Here is an 11,489-nt window from a genome sequence, read left to right as displayed (position 1 = left end):
GAATGATAAGAAACTTTATGATACGTTAAATAATTTTTGATGGAATTTTTATTAACAGTTTGCTTTTTTGGCAGTTTAAAGCTTAATTGCTCTTTTTTATTCTTACCCGGAAGGTAAACGGAGTTGAAATTGTCGAAAATTTGGTCCAAAGTTATCGTAATTCTGTCTCCAGGGGAGATTTGATTAAATCAAGTCTCGGATCATAGTGAAATTGGCCTTGGTTCGAATTTTTAGTCATTTATACGTCATGTGCTTTCCGGGTTAATATACCTTAAATTAAAAAAATCTGATTAAAAATTGGTTATGACTAAATATCATGCATGATAAATTTATACAACTTTGCTACACCGTATAGTAGACATTTTCACTTTTTAACATTTAGGACGTTATAAGTGGAAAAAATGAATAAATAAAAAAGGAAAAATTTGACTCAACGTGCTCAGTATATCAATATGTCATTTTTGTTAGATTTTACCATAAATATGATTACTACTACAACACAAATAAAATCCGCAACAATCTCTATCTTAAACTTACTTATTGAACCCATGTTCCTACGTGAAACTTAAGTTACAACAAAAAGCTTTTATCCATCAGACTCAGTTTCTGGCTTTGTCACCTAGTTTGTGCAAATTATCTGTCTGCATGCTAAGCTGTCATTCCTTCATCAATGTTCATAAGCTTTTGGAGCTTCAGGACGTTTTTTAATTTGCGGGTTCCAACCAAGGGCGGTGTTACAAACTTATGTTTCTGTCCCATCATCGACATTTTCCTCAATCTCAAGTTTCTTTCTCAGCATTGACATTTTCCTTAATCTTGTACTATACTCATCAAAACTTAACTACAATTTCATCTAACTGTTAAAAAACTAAGAAATAAACCTAAGCACTTTCATTGTTTGTTTCTAAAAATCAGTAAATAAATCAATAATGATGATCTATGCACATTTCTTCAAATTTCACAGTAAATTTAATTTACTTAATTACACTCAACAACAAAAATAATTATCCTTAAAATCTAGAAGTTTTTTCATGCATATATATAAATTATGCACGTCAATTTCAAAAAAATTATACAAATTTAAGTGATTTTAAAAAAGTTATAATCCCATCAAAAAAGTTTTCTTTCTGTGAAATTTACATCACTTCATTTCCATAATAAATTTTTAAAAGTGAAACATAGTAAGACTAAGAAAATTAAATAAAAGAAAACTATAATAAAAAACAATTTAAATCTTCTGACTTTTATAATTTTCATTTCCATAGAGCTTATGCTTAAATGCATGAGGGTTGAAGAGTGTTTGTTTGTCATACTGTCTGATGTCTGAGTTTGTTTAGGAAAAGTTTGTATCATATCTGAGGGAGTTAAACATTGAAATTATTAAAATACTTTTGGAAATTTGATATAACATAGGGCTGAAATTCTATGGATGACATTGTGTATGTACATTACTAAAAATACTTTTCAAATTTAAAGCAATGAAATTTATTTTTATCTCAATGCTAAGCTTTGTTAAATTTAGAATTATTTATCAGGATGCAATAAATTTGAAGCAAAACTGCATGGGGTCTTACGATGCTGTATCTATTTATAATTTTAGATAGATCAGTCGTGGACAAGCTTATATCTTTCGTGGTACACCTTGGCAAGCTTCGATTGAAACCGCACACAACATTCGGCTGATGACATTTCCAAAAAAATTTAGCAGTACTCTTGTTTGGCGCGGCACAGAAGTTGCCCAACACTGAGATAGATTGTTTATGTAAAACTTTTTATTATACTATAGAAATCTTTAATCCTCGTGTAAAATATTGCTTACAAAATGCTTTATTGAATGTCTGAATAGGTGTAAATTTACTTGGATTTACATTAAAATATCAGTCAGTCGGGATATCGTATGAAAATACGAAATCAGAGTGGCAATCTGTGTGTTGCTTTTGAAAAGGATTCATATCTTACCCGAAAAGCACAATTCATAATTAATAAAAACCCGGAACGCAAATGACAAACAAATGACCAAAAATGCAGTCCCATACAGACTTAACTCTGATATAAGATCGAATTTCATAGAATCTGGCCCAATGACAAAGTCACATCGCCAGATTGCTTTTGAAAATAATCGACTACAAAATAATGATTTTATGAAAATTTCAATTCTTTGTTGAATATTACCTGACATGTTATAAAGTAATCCCTTCATTTAAATTTCCACCATCCATATTCAGTTTCTAAAATAATTTAATCCATCACAAAACTCATTAAACCACCAAAAGGCTTAGATAAGTACCTTAAAAGTGCGTCACAAAAGCCATTTAAAATTTTTTTAATCTCCTTAACTCGTCATTTTTTCTACCATTTTCATCTAGAAACACAGAAAAATGCTTTTATGCCCCTTAAAGCGGATTAATTTAATAACAACGGAAAAAGTTCATGAGCTCTCTCCTTGTTTCTGTGTTGCTTTTTATTTATTTGATTTAAAATTTGTTGTATTTTTTTCGTGCAATTCCTTTTCATCTTTGTTCTTTTCACATTTTATTTCTAAAGAAAAAAATGAGACCAAAAAATAATTTTCTTTTTTTTTTCATTCCATAAGCTGTACAAAGGCAAAAATGAAAAAGCATAAAAATGAAAGGAAGGAAGAGGAGAGAAAAAAAAAGAAAAATTGCTTTGTTTTATCGCCTTTTCATGTTCTCTCAATTGTTCACATATACATTTATTTATGAATGAATGAGAAAAAATATGTATTTAATAAATTGAGGCAATATTCATCTATGGCTTATCAAACATACGGCGTCAATCTATTCTATTCATTCATATGCTTTCTCATTTGCTGTCGAGTGCTTTAGTCTTTACAAGATTTGGGAGCTGTAACTGTGGGATTAAAATGGAAGCTCTAGTGATTCATTGAATTTAATATTTGAGTTGTTCTATGAAAAATCTATTGTTTTCATTTTTTGATTCTATTTACGGAATCAGGAAAATAATTTATTTATGCTATTTACCAGATCGATATGAATGATTCATGACAACCAATTGGCTGCCACATGACGTTCAAATGACTATTTTCATGGAAAATATGGCAAAAATTGCCGCTTGGAAGCCATGTGGTAGCTATCTCGTTGCCATTTAAAAAACTCGTGCCGATCAAATTATGATCAAAAATAGTTCAACATGATTAAAGTATGGTCATTGGGTGAACAAATGATTTTCGACGAATATCGAGGTACTTTTTGGCTTTGTAGGGACACATCAGCAAAAGTGAGAAGAACTGTCCCGTTCCTGCAAAAATACAACAGATGGACGGCCTAAGCATGGATAATGAATCCATAAAAATGGAATAGTTGTTTCTAAGTTTGCTTTTAGACGTTCTAAATTCCAACAATACATTTATTGCCCAATAATACATTGAGTTTTAACATCCACCTCAGTCCTTCCCCCCTAAAACACCTCTGCTAATCGAATAACAATATTTAAGATTTTCATCAAAAACTCACCACGATACATTGTTAAACATAAATGATGCTTAGCAGAAATTATAATTTTCATAAATATCACCAGCCCTTTAATAAACTTTTTTGTCAGTTTAGCCACACAAAAACAAATCCTTTCTTTAGACTCCCTATTTCATCTTCTTTTCTTTATTATTTAACCACTAACATTATACATAGTGGTGGTATGTATCCATTTATAATAATAAATAAATATGTATGTATAATACACATTCATACTTTATAGATAGATAACTGAACAAAACTAAAGAAAAGCGTTATGAATAAATAACATCGGCAGAAGCGATGTCAGAGGGTAGCAATAGAATGAATAAAAAATATTGAGAGCGATAAAAGTAAAATAAGCATGATACATTCATTTTTTTCTATGCTTATCTCTATCATAGAATAATATAAGCTTGATCATCATCAAATTATATTTCTACCTATTATTGCAATTCATTTTTCATGTCCTGCTTCTTCCAGTTTCTTACTTCAGCTTTGTGTTGTGTTCATTCTTCACAATATTTCTTTAACCATTTGCTGCTGTTGCCGTTCTTGTTCTCTCTTTCTTTTTTTTTTGTTTTATGACAACTTTGACAATCATACGAACAAAAGGAGCAGAATGGATGAAGATAAAAGAATAATACAAAGTTCATTTTCGCTGAAGATGATGACAACGAGAGAAATTTTTGTATGCTGCAGTTTTTTTTTACAAGAAAAACTTTTTTTTGTGTTATGTGTGTTATATTTATTTCCTCTTATTCTTGTACGTATGTTGCGCTCTAAAACGTTTAAAAACATTTTCACAATCTTGTTGTGAGAAGATGAAATGCAACAGACAAAAAAGAGGATAAAAATTAAACAAGAATGAGCGAAAATTCAGGAAGAAAAAATGAAATTGCAAAGGATTGAGAATTTTTTGTTAAGATACTTGCCAAAGCGCATTTATAAATGGCTAAATTGTTATCTTAAGTACATAGGTCGCAAATCAAGCTCGATTGTAAGCTTAGATTCAGTTTCTATACATTATGATCATCTACATTAAATACTTGAGTTTGCCTTATGAGCTGAAGGCACCTACTACAGTTTATAATGGAATTTGAGCTGCATTCAAGCTCTGCGCATTGCCAGGACATGAGTATGTCATAAGAGATCTGCAATATACTCAGTTAAAATTCGAATTCGTAAGATTTCCAAAGAAAATCCATCAAAATACTAGTATATTCCTTGTTTACTTAGCATATTCTGTGCCAAAGACCTAAAAACTGCACCGAACACAAACCGAGCATCGTAATTAGATCGGTCAAATGGAAAAAGTGCATCAAAATTAGATAAAATCTGGCAGCACTTTTCAAAGCCTTCCAATTAAATCTATTGATACAATTTCACTAAATATTTGACTTGGTCAATGTGTAATCTATTTAGCCACTTCATATTCCTTAAAACTCCAGCTACAAATATAATTTTTTATTGAAGAGCGAGAATTAAAAACTTTTAGCACTTCTATTTCCTTTTTTTCATCTTTTTCTCTTTTGCAATTTTCAAATAAAGAATAAAAAAAAAGAAAATTGTGACATTTCTTATTGTTGCTGTTTATAAAAGGTGTTTGTGTGTAGATGTTAAGTAACAATGCATTACTCTATACTATTTTTCTTCCTCTTATCTTTGAAAGCTAGTTACATGCAAGGTTTAAATACACTCGTATGTGGAAGAAAGTTGGAAATACTTATGTGAAAGGTTTTTTTTTTGTTTTGAAGATGCCTCAAGGACTGTATGCTGTTTATTTAAGGTTTTCATTTCTGTTTAAAAAGTTTCTTATTGCTGCTGCTGTTCTTAGAATGAAAATGTTTGGTTTGGCTCTTCGAGAAATGTTAAGTAAGAGTCGACATTGTATGCAATTTTATTTGCACTGCGATAAGTTAAGATGAATTGAGGAAAATAAATTTTTCAGCTTTTGGTGGTTCTTATTGTTGATATTGAACGTATGATATTGAAGTGAAGTTAGTTTGTTAAATAAATGGTTTTTGAAGAATCGTTCAATGAACAATTTAATGGTTTCGAGATACAATGTGCATACATAAAATCTATTAAAAATTCACAAATAGTGGTAACCAAAAAGCAAACATAATAACTGAACAACCTCCTAAAAATATTTATTGAATATTTGACAATGCCACTTATTGAAACTAATTTCAAATTCCAAATTAGAGTAAAATTATAAATTTCAACAATTTAATAATGACTTAACAATCTAACAAATGCTTAAATCCAAACCCACACCTAATACACTAAAAATACACACAAATAATTCCATCAACTAAATTAATATAGAAAGATTAAGTACAAATAACAACAATGGGTTCTATTTCCAATAATACAACCATAACAATAATGTAATAGAAATTTCATTGAATTTATTTATACCAAAATGTCATTCCCTCTACGACTTTACCTAAAGTTGAATATGAATTCATAAATTATTTAAGGACGGCTACTTCTGACTACTTACTGACCGAATCAATTTTATCTGCAATATACAGCAACATTGACCTTACATTATTCATTCATGGACATTACTTGAATGTCCTTTAATAATATTAAATGAAACCAATTTTTCGATTGTTTGTTTTGTTGCTCTGCCGTTTTCAATTATGATTATTTGTATTGAAGTGAAAAGAGAACTGAAGCATGCATTATTGAAGTATAAAGTACATAATATGGGAGAAAGTTTTTCAACAGTTTACAGCTTCGGAATCAAATTGAAAGTCACACGAGCGTAAAAATATTTAAAATTTACTGATCAAAGGTCAATATTGGGGAATAATTTCAAGGACATTTGGGAATAAATATATAATGGAATAAAAAGGCTTCATTTATTACCGGCGATGTTTTAGGAAATTTGAATTGAAGCTTTAGACTCGGTAAACATGCTACTATTTGGAGCTTAGATATCAACAAAAAGCTTTCTACGTGGCTAGCTTTATCACCAAGTTTAAGTAAATTATATGTCCACACACTAGGATTGCATCCTTTCATTACTCTTCTATGTCAAGTAGCTTTTGGAGCTTTTGGTCGTTAGCTGGTTGAAGGTTTGCCGGTCGTTTGCGGGTAGTGGGTTTAATGACCGTTTGCATTTCTCTTGCGGATTCCGAAAATGTTTAAAATTGAACAAATGAATCCTCGGATTTTTAAATGAAACCTACCCCTCGTTAACCCTCCCCCTCACTTGAACGTAAGAAAGAAGTGAACGGTACCTTAGTAAAAATGATAATTTAAAACCTCCATCTATTATGAGAAGTGCTTCAATGTTTCATTTTGGAAATTCAAACAACCCATTAACCACATTTTCTTTTATTTTAATTTCCTGCTGGTTACTCTTTCAAGATTTTAATCAGAATCCACGTGCAAATTCGACCATAAACCCATTTTGCCAGTCAAGTTAAAAAAATCTCAATTTTATTTTCTTAGAATCGACACAGTTGGACGTTTACTGTTTACAACGTGAGCCTGTCCGCTTGTTTCTTTTACACGAGATTAACTTGAATAATTTCCATTTCACCTTTTTTCTAAAAAAAAAATTCTTTCCTTGACTAATGAAAAAAACTTTTTACTTTCTTTTCATTCTCATCGTCAACATAAATCCACACAAACTCAACCTTTGAACATCTTCTTGATATGCAACAACAGCGAGGGTATGTATTTAACTTTTTTTTTCTTACTCTATTCTAATAAATTTTTCATTTTTTTCTAATTTATTATTCTTTCATTTACTCTCTTTTCAATTTAGATTATTATGGCTCAGAAGTAGATCTGAAAACATTAAAAAAGTTGGGTCTCTAAATTAGAGGCGACTGCCGTCATCGCTTTACACTCATCAAAAACTCTTAAGATGTACACTTTTTAATACTTTTTTGTATTGTAAATATTTAAGTAATATTTTTTTGTACTCTGAACCCTGACAACCTCTTTCCCCAATTTTTTTTTATACTTCCTTCCTTTACTCTTACTTATTATTATTGTTATTGTAAATGCGACATAAATAAAGAATAAAAAATGAATTCTATGAATGAAGAAAAAATAAGGAAATTTGTTTTAAATCTCCATTTCCTAATTCCGCAAAATTAAACCAAATTATCCTTTTTTCAGCGAGATGAGTGAATGAGAGGCACTTCTCGCACCCCATTAATGTATTTATTTATGAAATTTTCATTATTTTTGGAATGCTTGAGGAACAGGATGTTCATTTTGGTGAGCAAAAAATTCATTTTTCTGAATAAGTTGTTGACCGCTCACTTATTGCGTTTTGCTAAAACACGAATTTTTAGACCTCCTCCACCATAAAATACGACCGTAATAAGTGAACGACTCCTTGTTCAGGAACTTGTACAATGGGAGGTGAAAAGACCCCTGGAATCCAAATTGCGGATTCTGCTAGTGACCCTTCCACCTCGCAGGGGGCATCTGCAGAAGGTTTCGTCTGCAAAATTTCTCATCCTGCGCAAGTTAGAATGTTAAGCGGCAAACCCCGGCATTTTTAATTCTAGGCTAAAATTATTAATTCTTCTTATAACTTCCCCTTATGAGAAATTTAGTGAAGCTTTAAAGTTCTTTGACATAGCCTTCTTCATTTGTGTCGTTCCGGGATCAAAGTTTGTTAGTTCTTCTTTTAAAAATACGCACTTTTCACACATAAACTTACTTACTTTCCAACCAGCCATTGTTCTCCGAAATTTTTCTTTCATTTCCACTACGGTTATCGTCCCACGAAACAAAAAGAAGAACATTAAAGCCGCGCATTGTGGCCATAAAAAGTGCCGTCATAAAATTTTTCTATATTTTTTTTGGTTTCTCATAGAAAATTTTAATTGAAACTTTACGCTCTACGATTTCAATGCTTCCAAGCCTCTATGTCGAAAAATTCTTTATGTTCCCTTACATTTTTTTCTTCACATAGCTTCCATGGCCATTCGCATAATCATCTTAATGTTTTTAAATGCCATTTTCGGCTGTTTAATTGAATGGAATATATATTGTTTAATGACCTTTATTATTGGTCTTTATTAATTTTTCTCCATTTATTTTACTTCCTTACACCACTCAAAATATATTTTTTCAGCTCGTAAATGAATGAAACTGGGGAGATTCTATTGTTTTTAGAAAAAAATTCAGAATTTATTTTAGAAAAGTGAAATTTTTTTTGGGAAAAACAATAAGCAAAAAAAGGGTGCTGTCATTAAGCAAATTCAAACTTTTGTTTCCCCAACTCCCACATTCGTGGATAAATTTCATTGATTTTCCTTGTAGAAGGTGAAAAAAATGCCTTTTAATAACTTTGGTAATTAATTTTTTTCACCTGATTAATTTTGTAAATTGAAAATTTCTTTTTGTTATTTCAAAAAATTTAATTGTTAACCGCGTAAAATATTTATTTTTTTAATTATTTTAGAAGTTTTGTATGAGCCCAAAAAGGTTTGATTTATTTTTCCATGCGAAATATCAAGTGAATCCTGGATATTCTCAAGTTTTGTGTTTTCATGAAAAGTTGAACTGGTACAAAATGTCTGTACAGATGAGGAACAGAAGCGAATTTTCCATCGATGGCATCGGTTAAATGTTACATAAGATGTAATTGGATGCTCCTCGATACAGACGATATTATGGAAAATGTGAGAACAATTTCAAATCTGGAACATTTTGAGAATTACATACAGAGTAAAATTTCTATAAATTCATTAAATTAAAAATCAAATTTAAACATTAATTTTGTTAATTTTTAAGCCTCAAAAATTCCATCTCAACATCATAATAATCTTCAAAAGGCATCTTTCCTAATGACATTTATAAATAAATTCGAAGAATAAAAAAATATCAAAGAAACGAAACGAAAGTAATTAGTTTCTTAGTATTTAAAGCCAGCAGTTTCAAAACAAAACACTGTTCCTAGAAAACAGCAAGAAAAAAATCATTTTGAAGCCTTTTTCGTTCCTTCAATGAATCTCGTACTTTTCTGAGTTTCAATTTTCTTTTATAGACTTCAAAAATTTTCTTATAAAAAGATGAGATAGGGAAAAATTTTCCTTTTCTTTTGTTTCAATCTTTTCAGCTTGTATATTTGAGGAAGAAAAAAATAACAGAAAGAAGAGAGGCAAGGTCTTTACCTCAAGGAAAAGCACGTTTCGTGATTTGATGCGTAAATTAAAAAAACTGAATTAGCAAAAAAAGTAACAAAGAAGATTCGCGCAAGAATGAAAATCAAAATACTAACTAAAATGAACAAAAATAAATGCCTAAATTCTGATAAAAATGAGAATAAGAAATTGAGTTTTTATGGAAGATTCAAATGTACACGTGCAGATGAAAATCAAAATCGAAGGTATCAATTTCATTCAAAGCATGATCTTGTTAGTGAAATGACTTTAAAGAAAAAAAGAGTATATTGCATTAATGCAGTGATGGGTAACCTTTTGGTTTTTTGTGATACTCCTTGGTGGCTCATCACTATTTCAAAAAATGTCAGTCTGGAAACATTTAAGTAAAAAATAACAAAATGACTCTTTACTATCGAGTTACTCCAGCGCATTTTTGTCCAACTGTGAAACAAGTTTCAAAAATGCGCTAAAATTGTTACACACATTTGCTGCGCCCTTCTCCCACATTTTATTAGTCTCACTTTTTAAAATTTACATTATGTAAGGCTTACTCAACATTACGTAACTTTTATTGCATATTTTTGGTTTGTAAGCTTTACAAAAAATATTGTGTAAAGCTTGTGGGAGACTATCAAAGGAGATGAAGATCTCTCAATATTTTGGCTTATGGTCTGGTACAGACAATTTCACAACCTCCATCGAAAAAGCTTAAATTAAAGTAGTCCGTAAATTATAACATTTAGATTCCTAGACTAGATAGTTTATTTCTGAGTTCCTTAAACTTCCTTAAATGTAACAACTTTAAATGTTACAATTTCTGATAAAAAAAAATATTAAAGTACAATATTGTTATTGGAATCATCTATGCTTACATATTTATTCATCCATATATTTTGTTATTATTTATTTTTATTGTTTTGATTATTTTGCTACTCATTTTTTTCTGTAGGATGAGTCCGTATCCTTGAAATAATAGCAATGAGGCAATGAAAATAGACGAAAATATGTACACATGAAGAAAAGTACAAGTCAAATATCCAATTTCATCGTTTTATGTTTATATAAAAATTTATCTGAATTCAATAAAGAATCTTGAATTTACAGAACGCATTTTGAAGGAACCAGCCTTATGAGACTCTTTCATTATGCCACACTCTTTGGACCTACTTTGTATTGAACCCAGGACCATAGACGCATAAGGTCAATTCTCTGAAATTTTGACTCCTTTTTCAAAAATTCAAATATTGGGATATAAAAATAGCATGAATCACAGTGACTTTTGTACCAAAATGCCCGAAGCTTATATGAATCATAGATTAATTTTTCAGCTGTTCTTCCAAGAATGACAGAGACAAACAGTCAGTCAAATTCTCAAAAAAGCACTCAGGAAATCATGCAAGAAATTATTTGAGCAGAAAAAGGGAGGAAGATGTTGAAATAGGCAAGAAAAGCAATAAAATATTTATTTTTACACAGTTCTACAGAAATATACATATCGAAATTATGATTGAACTTTTTTTGAACTTATTCAACCTTTCCAATGGCCCCATCGGTTATCGATATTTCCATCTATTCAATATTTAAAGTAAAATGGACTTGAATTCAAAAGGAATATAAAAGTTCAATATGTCAGGATGTGCGTAGGTTAACAGCTGAAATTGAATTGGAGAAAAAATGTTAAATCGTAAAAGATGTTTGGTCAGAACTTGATCCTTCGGACTTGATTGACTTTCATCTTATTTTTTTGTTTATAACTCAATAAAATAATTTTTCCTAACTCAAACTGTAGGATGCAAAAGTTAAGTGAAAGCTGTCTATTAAGGCAGTGGTGGGCCACCTTTTATTTTTT

At 30.2% G+C, this 11,489-nt stretch overlaps 1 long non-coding RNA gene across 1 annotated transcript; it reads left to right on the top strand.

Moving 5' to 3' along the window:
• Positions 1–1,145: 1,145 nt before the first annotated feature.
• On the top strand, positions 1,146–7,572 carry LOC139087619 (uncharacterized). Its single transcript, XR_011544145.1, has 2 exons — positions 1,146–7,183; positions 7,279–7,572. It is a non-coding gene; the product is annotated as an uncharacterized lncRNA (long non-coding RNA).
• Positions 7,573–11,489: the final 3,917 nt, after the last annotated feature.

The sequence above is a fragment of the Chironomus tepperi genome, unplaced genomic scaffold (assembly GCF_022539635.2).
Source record: "Chironomus tepperi strain 1889 unplaced genomic scaffold, CSIRO-AGI_Ctep_v1 contig_128, whole genome shotgun sequence".
Lineage (NCBI taxonomy): Eukaryota > Metazoa > Arthropoda > Insecta > Diptera > Chironomidae > Chironomus > Chironomus tepperi.
The sequence above is the reverse complement of the archived record's forward strand: the minus strand, read 5'-3'. Positions and strand labels throughout refer to the sequence as shown.